Source organism: Trachypithecus francoisi, unplaced genomic scaffold (genome assembly GCF_009764315.1).
Source record: "Trachypithecus francoisi isolate TF-2019V2 unplaced genomic scaffold, Tfra_2.0 Lachesis_group12, whole genome shotgun sequence".
NCBI classification, from domain to species: domain Eukaryota; kingdom Metazoa; phylum Chordata; class Mammalia; order Primates; family Cercopithecidae; genus Trachypithecus; species Trachypithecus francoisi.
The window spans coordinates 63,569,671-63,586,198 of record NW_022681457.1 but is presented as its reverse complement, the minus strand read 5'-3'; the positions used below and the strand labels follow the sequence as shown (position 1 = coordinate 63,586,198).

At 45.7% G+C, this 16,528-nt stretch overlaps 1 protein-coding gene across 7 annotated transcripts in view; it reads right to left on the bottom strand.

Moving 5' to 3' along the window:
* Positions 1–16,528, bottom strand: part of GARRE1 (granule associated Rac and RHOG effector 1) — a 106,171-nt gene that overhangs the window by 41,255 nt on the left and 48,388 nt on the right. The window lies entirely within an intron of this gene.

Below are 16,528 nucleotides of genomic sequence, written 5' to 3'. Positions count from 1 at the left end.
TTCTTTCTCTTCAATACTCATTTATACCTTAAATGTTACATTAGGTTCCTAGTGTCCTCAACCTTGTTCTTTTTTTTTTTTTTTTTTGAGACAGAGTCTCGCTCTGTCGCCCAGGCTGGAGTGCAGTGGCCGGATCTCAGCTCACTACAAGCTCCGCCTCCCAGGTTTACGCCATTCTCCTGCCTCAGCCTCCCGAGTAGCTGGGACTACAGGTGCCCTCCACTTCACCCGGCTAGTTTTTTAGTAGAGACGGGGTTTCACCGTGTTAGCCAGGATGGTCTCGATCTCCTGACCTCGTGATCCACCCGTCTCGGCCTCCCAAAGTGCTGAGATTACAGGCTTGAGCCACCACGCCCGGCCAGGTTCCTAGTGTCCTCAACCTTGTTCTTAATGAGGTCTCTTTTGTTCTGATGATCACTGGATTCATTACATAATGAACTACACACCAGAATGTGACACAAAGACCCAGAGACACAGAGAATGCAGTAGACCATGCCTGGACTATAGAAAGTACTTATGAAGATTATGCTACAGTAGAAAAATGTAAGAAACAGGCTTACTGAAACTAATAAGTAAAAAACTAACTAAAGAACAACCCAGTCTCCTTGCAGTCACCAATAACCTAGAGCATAAAAAAGCTGCCATGCTATGTTTAGAACAAATGAGGGAGAGAAAGAAAGCTCATGCCCAAGGGTGCCGGAACCAACACCAAATGCTAATAACTCACACAAGAGTACATTCTGCCCCCGGACACGCTGCTTCACTGCTGGTGAAAATAACAGCATAGGCAGTTTCTGAGTTCATATTTCATGGGCAATGCACTGTGGTGCACAAAACCTTTTATATCAGTAATACTCATCATCAATAAGTCGGGGGGAAAAGATTAGCTATACAAACATACAAATAGTTCTAAATATTCCTAAATAGGTATAACCGTTGATTGTACGATTCCTAACAGCCCATATTTGTACCTATAGATTTTTTTTTTTGCAAAAAGTAGATTGTGTGTTGTTTTATAGTTTGCTTTCCAAAATAAATTAAAAATTTGTTACCATATCAATATACATAGGAAGTTTTATATTTCAGCTACACTGCTATAAATCTTAACACACCTAATAATAATAATTACCAAATATCATCCAGGGAAAAAATGAAACGCCACTCAAGATAACTAAGTCCACGTTAATTACTATTGAGTAATTTTTCCCATTCAAAATGCAAGTTTTGGCCAGGCACAGTGGCTCATGCCTGTAATCCCAGCACTTCGGGAGGCTGAGGCAGGCGGATCATTTGAGGTCAACAGTTCAAGACCAGCCTGGTCAACATGGTGAAACCCTGTCTCTACAAAAATTAGCCGGGCGTGGTGGTGCACGCCTGTGATTCCAGCTCCTCCGGAGGCTGAGGCAGGAGAATCGCTTAAACCTGGGAGGCAGAGGTTGCAGTGAGCCAAGATCACAACACTGCACTCCAGACTGGAAGAAAGAGCGAGACTCCGTTTCAAAAAATAAATAAAAACAAAATGAAAGTTTTCTCCATAAACAAGTTTACACTGTGGGTTTATATAGGGCAGAGATAAAAATATATTTAAGTTATCCTGATATATGGCCTCAGGAGCCCATCAGAGGTCAGAAAATTCTTTTTGTTCACGAGTGTACTTTTTGTTAAAATTTGTCATTTCCATCAAGAATACTAAAATACCTCAATTGATAAACCGATTACAAAGGCAAACAGGGAACTGGCAAATGGAAATCAGTCTCCAATCAGTCTCCATATGCCAGTCTCCTTATCATGACATATCACTTGGGCGAGGCCACTCTGTCACACTAGATGCCTTGCATGTTACCGCACTGAGACAGAGATCCCAATATCCACATCTGACAGGGACACTCCCAGCCGGCTGTATGTGCACAGTGTTCCAAGTTCCAAGTGGTATAACTATGGCAAATCTTGGAATGGGGTGGAGAGGAGGCCTCACCTCCCTTCAGCAGCAGCACCCTTGCTTCATTTCCTTCCTAGCTCTCCAGCTGTTCCAGTTTCAGACTCCTGGGCGGCTTCCTATTCATCTTTTGACTGTAAATGTGGGAGTGCCCCAGGGTTTACTCATTCTCCAACTACGCTCTTCCTTGATGACCGCCTTCAGTTCTCTAGCTTTACATTCATCTACTGACTGAGGGTCTCCAAGTTCTGGACCTCAACCCTCAACTCCAGATTTGTGTATGCAACTATCCTCTAGAAATCACCCGTGGGATATCTAACAGGCATCACAGACCTATTATCTGAACTTACTCTTCCCCACTACTCCCCATCTCAGTAAACAGCACTACCAGAGAGTGAGTGACCTAGGTGCTCATGTCATAAACCATGCAAAATACAACTGCTGAAATATTTATCAGCCTTTATTTTATTTATTTATTTATTATTTATTTATTATTTTTATTTTTATTTTTCTGAGACGGAGTTTCACTTTTGTCACCCAGGCTGGAGTGCAATGGTGCGATCTTGGCTCACTGCTACCTCCGCTTCCCAGGTTCAAGCGATTCTCCTGCCTCAGCCTCCCAAGTAATTGGGACTACAGGCATTCATCACCATGCCTGGCTATTTTTTGTATTTTTAGTAGAGATGGGATTTCACCACGTTGGCCAGGCTGGTCTCAAACTCCTGACCTCAGGTGATTCATCCGCCTCAGTCTCCCAAAGTGCTGGGATTACAAGCATGAGCCACTGTGCCCGGCCGCAGCCTTTAAAAAGAAGGAAATTCTGATGCTAGCCTTAAAAGGAAATATAAAGCTCACGAATGAGCCTTAAAGACATTATACTAAGTGAAACACACTTGTCACAAAAGGACAAATATTCTACGAGTCCATTTATACGAGGTTCCTAGTCAAATTTATAGAGACACAAAGAAAGGTTGTTGCCAGGAGCTGGGAGGAGAGGGGAACCAGGAGTTATTGTTGAGCAGGTACAGAGTTTCAGTTTAGGAAGATAAGAAAGTTCTAGAGATGGGTGGTGGTGATGCTTGCACAACAATGTGAGTGTACTTAACACTACTGTACACTTAACGATGGTTAAAATGGCAAAATTTATGTTACATATATTTTACCGCAGTAAAAATACATATAACTACTTCTAGTCACCTCTGCTACCCTTCTATTCCAAACTACTATCATCCCTCACTTAGACTGCTCTAATAGCCCCTTAACTAGTCTTCCTGCTTCCATTTAATTAGTCAGGTTTATCTACATATAACAAAACAAAAACAGAAACAGGCCAGGCATGGTGGCTCACACCTGTAATCCCAGTACTTTAGGAGGCCCAGACAGGAGGATCACTTAAGCCCAGGAGTTTGAGACCAGCCTGGGCAACACTATGAGGCTCCATCTCTACAGTAAAAAAAAATAATAATAATAATTAAAATCAAACCCAAAACCAATACAGTGGCTTAAATAAGAACAATGTTGCTGGGTGCAGTGGCTCACGCCTGTAATCCCAGCACTTTGGAAGGCCAGGGTAGGTGGATCACCTGAGGTCAGGAGTTTGAGACCAGCCTGACCAACATGGTAAAACCCCGTCTCTACTAAGAATGCAAAAATTAGCCGGGCGTGGTGGCACACGCCTGTAATCCCAGCTACTTGGGAGGCTGAGGCAAGAGAATCGCCTGAACCCAGGAGGCAGAGGTTGCAGTGAGCCGAGATCACACCATTGTACTCCACTGTACTCGAGTGAAACTCCATCTCAGAGCGGGGGGAAAAAAACAATGATGTTTATTTTTTTCTAAGATAAAACAAATCCAGAGCAGAGGGACCAGGGCTAGAATAGAGATGCCAGGGCATCACAAGGAGCCCACTTCCCAGCTTTCTGCTCAGCACACTCATGCGAGGCTCCCATTTCTAGGTGACTTCATGGTCGTAAATGGTTAAATGGCCCTCAGCCATTCTGTACGCACTGGAGATGGTAGAAAATTAGGGGAGAAAGGATCACCCATTTCCCCTTAAGAAGACGTCCCAGTAATCTCATGTAGTAATTCTAGTTACGCCATCATGAACCAGATCTTATTCAAGTGACTACTCCCAGCTTTAAGGAACTAAGAGTAGTCCTTATTCCAGGCACAGTATGGAAAACAAAATGAGAGTTTGTTACTAAGAAAAAAGGGCAGCTTGGGCAATGTAATGGAACCCTGACTCTACAAAAAATACAGTTTAGCTGGGTGTGGTGAAGTGCACCTGTAGACGCAGATAGTTGGGAGGCTGAGACAGGAGAATCGTTTGAGCCCAGGAGTTCAGGCTGCAGTGAACTGTGATTGTGCCACTGCACTCCACCCTGGGCAACAAAGTGAAATCCTGTCTTGGGGGAAAAAAAAGGTAAAGAAAGAAAGAAGAAGGAAAAAAGAAAAAAGAGATTGCATATTGAGAGGCAGTTACCAGTATCTCCTCACTCTCCCCATGGCCTACTGGGCTGTCTGCCCTGCCCCCGCTCGGACGCGCTCTTGGTTAGGTAGGAGGTTCTGGTAAGAGGGCTGGCCCTGGCACAGTGAGCTGGGTGCGGGGAGAGGAGCAGTTGAAAGTTTTGCCCAGTCAACAGACTTGAGGCTATTTTCCATCTGCATCACAGCACTCATCACACCTAGTGCCACTGTCTATTTATTTATCTGGCCTACCAGTCCTGGAGCGCTTTTATTGACCCGATCATCTGTGCAACGCTTGCAGCTAGCTCATGTGTATTTATCGAGGCAGGTGGGTGGCTCAGCTGGAAGAAGAGGAAGGCAGGGCAGGTGGCTGGGCCTACTCAGGAGCGGTCCTAGTGAGAGCAAGGGTGCTCAGGGGTGCCGCCACATCAGGCTGCTTCTGATTTCCTGGCTCTGGACATTTCGCCATTAGCAGAGGGGCAAGGCAGCCTGTTCTCACAGTGGGATGGCCTCTGCCAACAAGCCCCTCTGCATTAGACTGCACCGGCCCGATGCAGCAGGGAGGCAGCAGACACATAGGACACATAACCCCTTCGTTGGCTGCCCTCAGGACTTCAGGCAAATGCTGTTTTATGGGTGCTCAGGTTCCTGGTTTGTAGAGAGGAGGGAGGCTGCCAGAACAGGCCATATCCAATCCTGTGAGGTCTCCCAAGCTGACCAGAACCAAAAAATTAATTCAGGAAAGCCAGTTCTATCTGAAATTATATTCCATGAACTCTCCTATTTGTTTCCTTCTAATCTACCCACCAAACCTAATTTTTCCAGCAAATTCACTCAAGCGTTTTCAGCAACTCAAAATTTTAAATCCTACTCTCTGAAAAGACAGCAACATTGTCATTCAATCACTAGTCCCCCAAACTAGCAACATTTCATTCTTTCCTTGACTCCTACCCTGCTGCTGGCCTCCCACTTTCAGAGAGGGTCTTTTCTCTGTTCCCATTTTCTCCTTTGATTCACTTTTATTCTCTTCATTTTTTGAAGAACACATGCTTTTCTCTTCATCCCTATACCTTGGGTTTTCTAACTACTCAATAATGCTCCCCTTTCTGTTAGAAGACCACTTCACATGCGAAAACCCCTTCATGAAATGGAGTTATTTATTGGGTACTCTGATATATTACACTTTTAATACATTCCTGAATTTCTCTCTCACTTTTTGCAAACTTGGAAAAGGTCCAAACGTACACAAAAGCATGTACCCATCAAAACGCTTCAATCCTATGGCCAGGCACAGTGGCTCATGACTATAATCCCAGTGTTGTAGGAGGCTGAGGTGAGAGGATCACTTGAGCCCAGGAGTTTGAGATCAGCCTGGGCAACACAGCAAGATCCTGTCTCTACAAAAAAATTAAAAGTTTCAATTCCATTAACATTTTGCCATACTTTTTCCATCTATCCCTACCCATCATTTTTTTTTTTTTTTGAAGCAAATCCCAGTCAACCAAGACTCAGTATGTGTTCAAGCTTCCCAAATTATCTTTTAAACATTATCTTTTCACATTTGGTTTGAATCTCAACCCCAAAAAGGTAATTTTATTTGGTTGTTATATTGCTTAACTCTCTTTTAATCCAGAACAGTACATTCTGTGTAATTTTTTTTTTTTTTTTGAGACGGAGTCTCGCTCTGTCGCCCAGGCTGGAGTGCAGTGGCCGGATCTCAGCTCACTGCAAGCTCCGCCTCCCGGGTTCATGCCATTCTCCTGCCTCAGCCTCCCGAGAAGCTGGGACTACAGGCGCCCACCACCACGCCTGGCTAATTTTTTGTATTTTTAGTAGAGACTGGGTTTCACCGTGTTAGCCAGGATGGTCTCGATCTCCTGACCTCGTGATCCGCCCGCCTCGGCCTCCCAAAGTGCTGGGATTACAGGCATGAGCCACCGCGCCCGGCCTGTAATTTTTTTTAATGCTACTGACTTGTTAAACAAATCAGGTCGCCGGGCGCGGTGGCTCAAGTCTGTAATCCCAGCACTTTGGGAGGCCGAGACGGGCGGATCACGAGGTCAGGAGATCGAGACCATCCTGGCTAACACGGTGAAACCCCGTCTCTACTAAAAAAATACAAAAAACTAGCCGGGCGAGGTGGCGGGCGCCTGTAGTCCCAGCTACTCGGGAGGCTGAGGCAGGAGAATGGCGTAAACCCGGGAGGCGGAGCTTGCAGTGAGCTGAGATCCGGCCACTGCACTCCAGCCCGGGCGATAGAGCGAGACTCCGTCTCAAAAAAAAAAAAAAAAAACCAAATCAGGTCAACTTATTACAGGATATGCCACATTCTGAATTTGTCTGGTTGCTTTCTCGTGGTATTGCATAACTTGCGTCACTGCACCCCACATTTCCTGTAGACTGGATTCATTTTAGAAGCTAGATTAGATTATTTCAGGTTTTTTTTTTTAAGAGGGAGAAGTAGAATAATATTATTAATATTAGAGATGTTGTGTGGTTCTTACTGCAGCACATCAGGAGACACGATTACCTGTCTCCATTTCCATGACACTAAGGCTGATCAATGGGATTTGGGTGGGGAAGGCTTGATTCTCCCAAATGCAGTTCCTCAGCAACCTTCCAACAAATGGTTTCATCCTCCACTGTTGGCCACTGGTTGAGTCACTGAATTGATCATGGTCTGCAAAGTGGAGATTTTTCTCTCATCCATTAGGGCTATTTGGTTACCATGAAAAACAGTTTCTACCGGAAAAGCAGGAAATTTGCTTACTTCCTTACTTTTCTCCTTTCAATGAGCAATTATCAGAATAATGAGTTGGTTGCACATGCCTGTCTCAATCAAAGTCAAAGGGTCCAGTCCCTCCACAGTGACAGATGCCCACTGGTCCTGGTGGCTTCCACCCACGTAGAATGGGCTAGGCAGATGGTAAACCATGTTTGTTGACCACAATGCAAATTTACAGAATTACTCAAATTCCAGCTGTTTAATTAAGTACAGCTTCCTCTACAGGCTAAAGTCTGAAGACAATTTAGGTAATGGCAGATTCACCTCAGCAAAAAAGCAAGCCAAAAAAAGACTGACCTGAAATTAGCAAGTTTCAAAATTGGATTCATACAAGCTTTTTATGAGGTGAACTTCAGTTTCTGATTAGCAGCAGCAATATGAACTTTCATCTGGCACATACCATTAGGAAATATTTACTCCATAATCTGTTACGGAAGATCTACCAGTCAAAACAAGTAACACTGACTTTTACCTTTAGGACAAAAAAAAAAAAAGAAGGAACAGGATGCACATTTAATTCCATTAAGGTTAATGCAAATCATATTTCTGAAACCAGTTTCTAATATTTTCCATTATTGTTACTCTACAATATTCTTGGCATATATCTATCCAAAATAAATGTTAATATACCTGAATTAAGGTCCTTAATTAAGAGTCAGTCAGCACTCACAGATAAATTATTTCAAACATATTGATGGGTAATCACATATATACAAAAGAAATTTGTCGTTGTGTCAAACTGAAAGCCAAGATGCAACTGTGTAATTTGAGAGCCAGGCACAGTGACACATACTAAGCTGAGGTTGGAGGACTACTTGAGCCCAGGAGTTCGAGGCTAGCCTGAGCAATATAGCAAGGCCTAATCTGTAATATATATGTGTGTGTGTGTGTGTGTGTGTGTGTGTGTGTGTGTGTGTATAAATGTCTGTCTGCTTATTCACAAGATGGTAAACACTTGAAAAATCAATAAATGCTGGAATTTATAAAATATAGACTCCTTAGAGACATACAACTCCTGGGAGCCCCATGGTTGCCCTTGGTTCCTGGACTGCCTACACAGAGGACCAACACCTCTCAACAGTGAGGACCCTATGTAAAACCAGAGCCCTGGAGCTACCCAGTATGAAGGAGGCAAGGGGAGAAGTGGCATCACTGCTCACTACATAAGAATGGCAGAGCCCAGCCTGCTGCCCTCCCTTCCCCTGCCTTTCAGAAGTGTACCTCACCCTGCCTCCTACCTGGCTACTCAGAACAGACAACAGAGTGGCTCCTCTTTACCTTTCTGACCTCACCCCAACTTCTCTCCCTTCCGTTCACTCTGTTTCAGCCACAGCAAGTTCCGTGCTACTCTTCCAACACTCCAGGCTGGCTCCTCCCTGGCTCCTGCCTCTGGGACTCTGCTAGGCGCTCCCTCTGCCTAGAATCCTCTTTTCTTGGCCAACAGGCTTGTTCTCTCATCCCTTCAGGCCTTTACTCAAATGTCACCTTCTCAATGGTACCTTTTCTAACTACCTTCTCTAACATCGAAATTCCCTTCTAGCTACATGAGAGATTTCTGTCACGTTCACTGCTGCAATCAATATGCTGGAGTAGCACCAGGCAGAAACGAGGCATATAATAAATATCTGTGGAATGAAAGCACAAATCACAAGTCACTTTGATTCTTTTATTTACATACACTTCCACTAAACAAGTAATTTAAGTGACAGATGTCACCTTCCAAACCCAGGTCTTCTGACTCTGTGCCCTGTAACTGACTTCCTAGGCTGATGTACCAAACAGTGTCGCAGGCACTAGTCAGTTAGTGAAACCCTAGAATCACAACTCACTTCTCTAACATGGAGACTGTGATGGTGAACCACTTGGGCTAAGGGACAAAGTCACTGGTGAGTACAGACTGGACAGGACTCACATATGCCCGGCTGGTTCCAAGGCATGGTGGCAGAGCACACAGTCAGCCACCACCATTCCTGGACACAGGCATCAGTATCTGTCAATCAATAACCACAGCCCAAACCTGGCTGTAAGTCAAAATCACCTGGGAACACTGTACACATGCACTGGCCACATGGCAAGGGGACAGGATCGTCCTTTGTCCTAGCTCTTAAATGGTCAAATATTTGAATACTCTCAAATCCAGAGCTTTTCTCACCCACAGTCCCAGACTGAGCGCCTGAGTAGAGGCCTTGCCTAGCAATGTTAGGCCACAGACCTCTTTCCCCAGGGATGAATGTCAAAGCAACTCTCAGGACCTTGCTTATAAAAATCCTTAAAAAACAGAAAGGAAAAAATCCAAATGCCTACCCATTTCATCTGAGTTGCTGAACATTCTGAGAGAGACCCTTATTGGCCTATGGCTAAATCCCCTGGCAGTACATAAATTCCAGAAACAACAAACACTGCTCTGGGGAAAAAGTGAAACGTGAAGTCTGCGGGCCTATGCTTGGCAATTACATTTAGAAACTCACTTGTAAGTCAGCTGTTTGAAACTCAGAATAGACGCATAAACTGGAAAACCCACCAACTCCTTAGTTTCCAGACTTGTCTGGGAAAGCCTGTTCAGCCCATTATGTACAAAAAACCATGGTAGAATTCCAGCTAACTAATCAGCATTTCAATGCGGAAAGCCAAGTCAAAATTCCAAACTACAACAATAAGTATTTCCCGTTCTCAGCTACAGGGGTCAATGCCAGTCCCAGGAAAGCAGAAGAAACAAAGCAGGTACTGCTGTGCCCCAGCGGCTTACCAAGCCCCTACTGCTCATGGCTGGTTATCTTCTCTAATTGTCCTGCCCTGGGCAACAGGCACACTTGCCCTCCAGGGTTGGGAAGCAAAGGGCCCTGCAGGTCAAACTGTTTCCTCCAATACCTGCAAGCATGGCCTGAAGAAGAGCTCAGTAACAGGTTAAAATAAAAGCCTTTGGTCTTATATCTCAAACCACTTTTGCCTGAAGTCCTGAATAAAGCTAAGAGCACTATGTCATCATGGGGTGATAGCTGTGTCAGAGTCTAAGATTGTTCAATACTTTCTAGGAGAGGACAAAGTGTTCCTAACTGCTCTCCTGCCATATCTCTATCAAGCAGTGATCAGGCAACATGGTGGCTGAACAATGTGGTTCTTTATGTCAAAGTCAAAGCTGCACACATCTGTAAACATCCATGCATGTACAGGCGGTAGTCTGGAATGGCATACAACAACCAGTTACCAATGGTCACTTCTGGAGAAAGGAATGAGATGCTAAAGGAAGGTAGAAGTTTCACTGCTTACATTTCTTTTGAGAAGTAAGGCATGTTTTTTATGTGTCAAATTTTTAAACAAAATTATAACAAGCCGGCTGGGCGCGGTGGTTCACGCCTATAATCCCAGCACTTTGGGAGGCCGAGATGGGCAGATCATGAAGTTAGGAGATCAAGACCATCCTGGCTAACACGGTGAAACCCGTCTCTACTAAAAATACAAAAAATTAGCCAGGTGTGGTGGCGGGCGCCTGTAGTTCCAGCTACTAGGGAGGCTGAGGCAGGAGAATGGCGTGAACCCGGCAGGCGGAGCTTGCAGAGAGCCAAAATCGCACCATTGCACTCCAGCCTGGGCGACAGAGCAAGACTCCGTCTCAAAAAAAAAAATATATGACAAGCCATTTTATACATGCTTTAAAATGGTAATTTCCCTGGGTATAAAATGTGATCATAGAAACAGTTAGAAATTAGGGGCCAGGCGGGGCGGTGGCTCAAGCCTGTAATCCCAGCACTTTGGGAGGCCAGGCGGGTGGATCATGAGGTCAGGAGATCGAGACCATCCTGGCGAACACGGTGAAACCCCGTCTACTAAAAATACAAAAAAACTAGCCGGGCGTGGTGGCGGGCGCCTGTAGTCCCAGCTACTCTGGAGGCTGAGGCTGGAGAATGGCGGGAACCCGGGAGGCGGAGCTTGCAGTGAGCCGAGATCGCGCCACTGCACTCCAGCCTGGGTGACAGAGCGAGACTCCGTCTCAAAAAAAAAAAAAAAGAAAGAAATTACGGGCCAGGCGCGGTGGCTCAAGCCTGTAATCCCAGCACTCTGGGAGGCCGAGACAGGCGGATCACGAGGTCAGGAGATCCAGACCATACTGGTTAACACAGTGAAACCCCGTCTCTACTAAAAAATAGAAAAAAAAAAACAAAAAAAAGAACTAGCCGGGCAAGGTGGCGGGCGCCTGTAGTCCCAGCTACTCGGGAGGCTGAGGCAGGAGAATGGCGTAAAACCCGAGAGGCGGAGCTTGCAGTGAGCTGAGATCCGGCCACTGCACTCCCACCCGGGCGACAGAGCCAGATTCCGTCTCAAAGAAAAAAAAAAAAAAGAAAGAAATTAAGAAGATGGCTGGGCGTGGTGGCTCACGCCTGCAATTCCACCAGTTTGGGAGGCCGAGGTAGGTGGATCACTTGAGGTCAGGAGTTTGAGACCAGCCTAGTCAACATGGTGAAACCCGTCTCTACTAAAAATACAAAAAAAATTACCCAGGTGTGGTGGCACGTGCCTGTAGTCCCAGCTACTTGGGAGGCTGAGGCATGAGAATCGCTTGAACACAGGAGACAGAGATTGCTGTGAGCCGAGACCACGCCACTGCACTTTAGCCTGGGCAACAGAGCAAGACTCTGTCTCAAAAAAAAAAAAAATGACAAAGATGGCTGGGCACGGTGGCCCATGCCTGTGATCTCAGCATTTTGAGGCCATGAGTTCGAGACCAGCCTGGCCAACATAGCAAAACCCTGTCTCTACTAAAAATATAAAAATTCACTGGGTGTGTTGGCACATGTCTATAATCCCAGCTATTTGGGAGGCTGAGACATGAGAATTGCTTGAACCCAGGAGGCAGAGGTTGCAGTGAGCTGAGATCGCCACTGCACTCAAGGCTGGGCAGCAGAGCAAGACTCTTATCTTAAAAAAAAAAAAAAAAGGCCGGGCGCGGTGGCTCAAGTCTGTAATCCCAGCACTTTGGGAGGCTGAGACGGGCGGATCACGAGGTCAGGAGATCAAGACCATCCTGGCTAACACAGTGAAACCCCGTCTCTACTAAAAAATACAAAAAACTAGCCGGGCGAGGTGGCGGGCGCCTGTAGTCCCAGCTAATGTAGTCCCAGCTACTGGGGAGGCTGAGGCAGGAGAATGGTGTAAACCCGGAAGGTGGAGCTTGCAGTGAGCTGAGAACCGGCCACTGCACTCCAGCCTGGGCGACAGAGCCAGACTCCGTCTCACAAAAAAAAAAAAAAAAAAAAAAAAAATTACAAAGATAGATCCAAGGTAGAATGACCCTGACCCAAGGAAGTGATTATACACTTATACCACCAGGTGCAGCAAACTAGAACGCATGAACCAAACCCCAACCATGGAATAGATGGGCCCACAAAGTAAAACTGACTTTCACATTTTTAAACGTTGTAAAACAAAGAATAAAAACAAGGCCGGGAGCGGAGGCTCACACCTGTAAATCCCAGTACTTTGGGAGGCTGAGGCGGTTGGATCACTTGAGGTCAGGAGTTTGAGACCAGCCTGACCAACATGGTGAAACCCTATCTCTACTAAAAATACAAAAATTAGCCAGGCACGGTGGCGGGCGCTTGTAACCCCACCTACTCGGGAGGCTGAGGCAGGAGAATTGCTTGAACCCGGGAGGCGGGGTTGCAGTGAGCCAAGATCGCGCCATTGCACTCCAGCCTGGACTACAAGATGAAACTCCGTCTTAAAACAAAAACAAAAACAAAGCATATGTGAGAGAGGCCACATGTGGTCCATGAAGCCTAAAATTTGTGTCTGCCCTTAATAGAAAAAGTTTGATAAACCCTGATTTACACCAATGATGCTGTGTCTGATGAGAAATAACTCTAAGTTCTTCTTGGAAATCCCTTCAAAATCACTTTTAAACAGTAAAAATTAGCTGTGTTACTTAAAGGTCGAGTTCTTTTTTTGGTTAACCCAAAGCAGTGTTAGTTAGCTTATTCAGGCACCTCAATCATCAGATCTGACTCAAAAGACTGGTGATCTTAACCCCAGGATGGGGTAAGGAACATTCTCCTTCCTAGGATCTCATATCCAGGAACTTCACCTGGATGTAGAAGGATGGAAAAACTAATGTCAGATTAACTCTCTGAAGAGCTAAAAGTAATTTTAAAAATCAAACAAATATAATAGATCAAATTTTAATAAATCATTTCCTAAATGAAAACAAGAAAAAAGGTTATCTTTACTTTGAATGAAACTTGTATTCTAATCTTACATTGTAATCTAGAGCCCTGAAAGAAGAATATTTCATTTTAACTATCAAAGAGGCCAGGTGTGGTGGCTCACGCCTGTAATCCTAGCACTTTAGGAGGACAAGGCGGGTGGACTGCCTAAGCTCAGGAGTTTGACACCAGCCTGGGCAAGACGGTGAAACCCCATCTCTATCGAAATACAAAAAATTAGCCAGGTGTGGCCACATGCGCCTGTAGTCCCAGCTACTCAGGAGGCTGAGACAGGAGAACTGCTAGAACCTGGGAAGCAGAGGTTGCAGTGAGCCGAGATCGTGCCACTACACTTCAGCCTGGGCGACAGAGCAAGACTCTGTCTCTTAAACAAACAAAAAAACTATCAAAGATCCCAAGAAATGTACTGAGTAAGACTCAAATGCATCTGAATATCAGCAACTATGAATTTAGAATTGGAAACATTATTCTATAAACATGTGTGGGACTCTCTACAAACCAATGATTCCATATAATAAAATCCACAGGACGAGCAGGGTGGCTCAAGCCTATAACCCCAGCACTTTGGGAGGCCAAGGCGGGAGGACCACTTGAGGTTAGGAGTTCGAGACCGACCTGGCCAAGATGGTAAAACCCTGTCTCTACTAAAAATACAAAAAATTAGCTGGGCATGGTGGCGGGTGCCTGTAATCCCAGGTACTGAGAAGGCCGAGGCAGAGAACTGCTTGAACCTGGGAGGCAGATGTTGCAGTGAGCCAAGATCGTGCCACTGCACTCCAGCATGGTGACAGAGTAAGATTCCACCTCAAAAAAAAAAAAAAAAAGGCTGGGTGCGGTGGCTCCTGCCTATAATCCCAGCACTTTGGGTGGCTGAGGCTGGCAGATCACCTGAGGTCGGGAGTTCGAGACCCTAGCCTGACCAACATGGTGAAACCCTGTCTCTACTAAAAATACAAAAATTAGCTGGGCATGGTGGCGCATGCCTGTAATCCCAGCTACTCGGAAGGCTGAGGCAGGAGAATAGCTTGAACTCAGGAGGCAGAGGTTGCGGTGAGCCAAGATTGTACCATTGCACTCCAGCCTGGGCAACAAGAGTGAAACTCTGACTCAAAAAAAAAAAAAAATGGCTGGGCGCGGTGGCTCATGCCTGTACTCCCAGCACTTTGGGAGGCCAAGGTGGGCAGATCACGAGGTCAGGAGATCAAGACCATCCTGGCTAACATGATGAAACACCGTCTCTATTAAAAATACAAAAAAGTTACCCAGGTGTGGGGGCGAGTGCCTGTAATCCCAGCTACTCAGGAGGCGAGGCAGAGAACTGCTTGAACCTGGAAGGTAGATGTTGCAGTGAGCCAAGATCGTGCCACTGCACTCCAGCACGGTGACAGAGTAAGATTCCACCTCAAAAAAAAAAAAAAAGGCTGGGTGTGGTGGCTCCTGCCTATAATCCCAGCACTTTGGGAGGCTGAGGCTGGCAGATCACCTGAGGTCGGGAGTTTGAGACCCTAGCCTGACCAACATGGTGAAACCCTGTCTCTACTAAAAATACAAAAATTAGCCGGGCATGGTGGTGCATGCCTGTGATCACAGCTACTCGGGAGGCTGAGGCAAGGGAATAGCTTGAACCCAGGAGGCAGAGGCTGCGGTGAGCCAAGATTGCACCATTGCACTCCAGCCTGGGCAACAAGGGTGAAACTCTTGACTCAAAAAAAAAAAATGGCTGGGTGCAGTGGCTCAAGCCTGTACTCCCAGCACTTTGGGAGGCCAAGGTGGGCAGATCACGAGATCAGGAGATCAAGACCATCCTGGCTAACACGATGAAACACCATCTCTATTAAAAATACAAAAAAGTTAGCCGGGCGTGGTGGCGGGCACCTGTAGTCCCAGCTACTGGGAGGCTGACGCAGGAGAATGGCGTGAACCCAGAAGGCGGAGCTTGCAGTGAGCCGAGATCACGCCACTGTACTCTAGCCTGGGTGACAGAGCGAGACTCCTTCTCAAAAAAAAAAAAAAAAAAAAAAAATCCCGTGAGGCTGAGGCAGGAGAATGGCGTAAACCCGGGAGGTGGAGCTTGCAGTGAGCTGGGATCCGGCTACTGCGCTCCAGCCTGGGAGACAGAGCCAGATTCTGTCTCAAAAAAAAAAAAAAAAAAAAAATCCACAAATAAAGCTCATAATCATATTTAGAATTCTCAGCACTCACTAATAACTTTTACCAGTACCGTACTTGAAAATTAGGTTTCGACTTGAAAATTTGAAAGATAACAACATAAAATATGGGCTGGTTTGCTTAATAATTATTTTTCTTCTTCTTCTTTTTTTTTTTGGAGACATGGTCTCACTCTGCCGTCCAGGCTGGAGTACAGCAGTGCAATCATGCCTCACTGCAGCCTCAAACTCCTGGGCTCAAGCGATCCTCCCACCTCAGCTTCTGGGCTTCTGGAATGCCAGGGCTTCTGGGTGTAGAAGGATGGAAAAACTAATGTCAGATTAACTCTCTGAACACCTGAAAGTAATTTTTAAAATCTATAGGCTGGGCACAATGGCTCACGCCTGTAATCCCAGCACTTTCGGAGGCCGAGGCGGGCAGATCACGAGGTCAGGAGATCGAGACCATCCTGGCTAACACAGTAAAACCCCATCTCTACTAAAAATGTGAGAGATTGACCGCGCGTGGTGGCGGGCACCTGTAGTCCCAGCTACTCAGGAGGCTGAAGCAGGAGAATAGCGTGAACCTGGGAGGTGGAGCTTGCAGTGAGCTGAGATCGCACCACTGCACTCCAGCCTGGGTGACAGAGCGAGACTCCGTCTCAAAAAAAAAAAAAAAAAATCTATCAAAGAGGTGCACACCACCACACCCAGCTAATTAATTTTTTCATTTTTTGTAGAGACAAGGTCTTACTATGATGCCTCAAACTCCTGAGCTCAAGCGATCCTCCCGTCTTGGCTGTAACCGTGGGGTTATAGCCACCACACCTACCCTTAACCTACTTAATTTGATATGAAAGCAATTCAGAACCTGGCATGCACAAATTTCTTACAAAGACAGAGTACCAACAGAAAGAGGACAAAGGCTACTATTATAGTGATTTGGAAAAAACTTAAGACAATATTCTTACTTACCT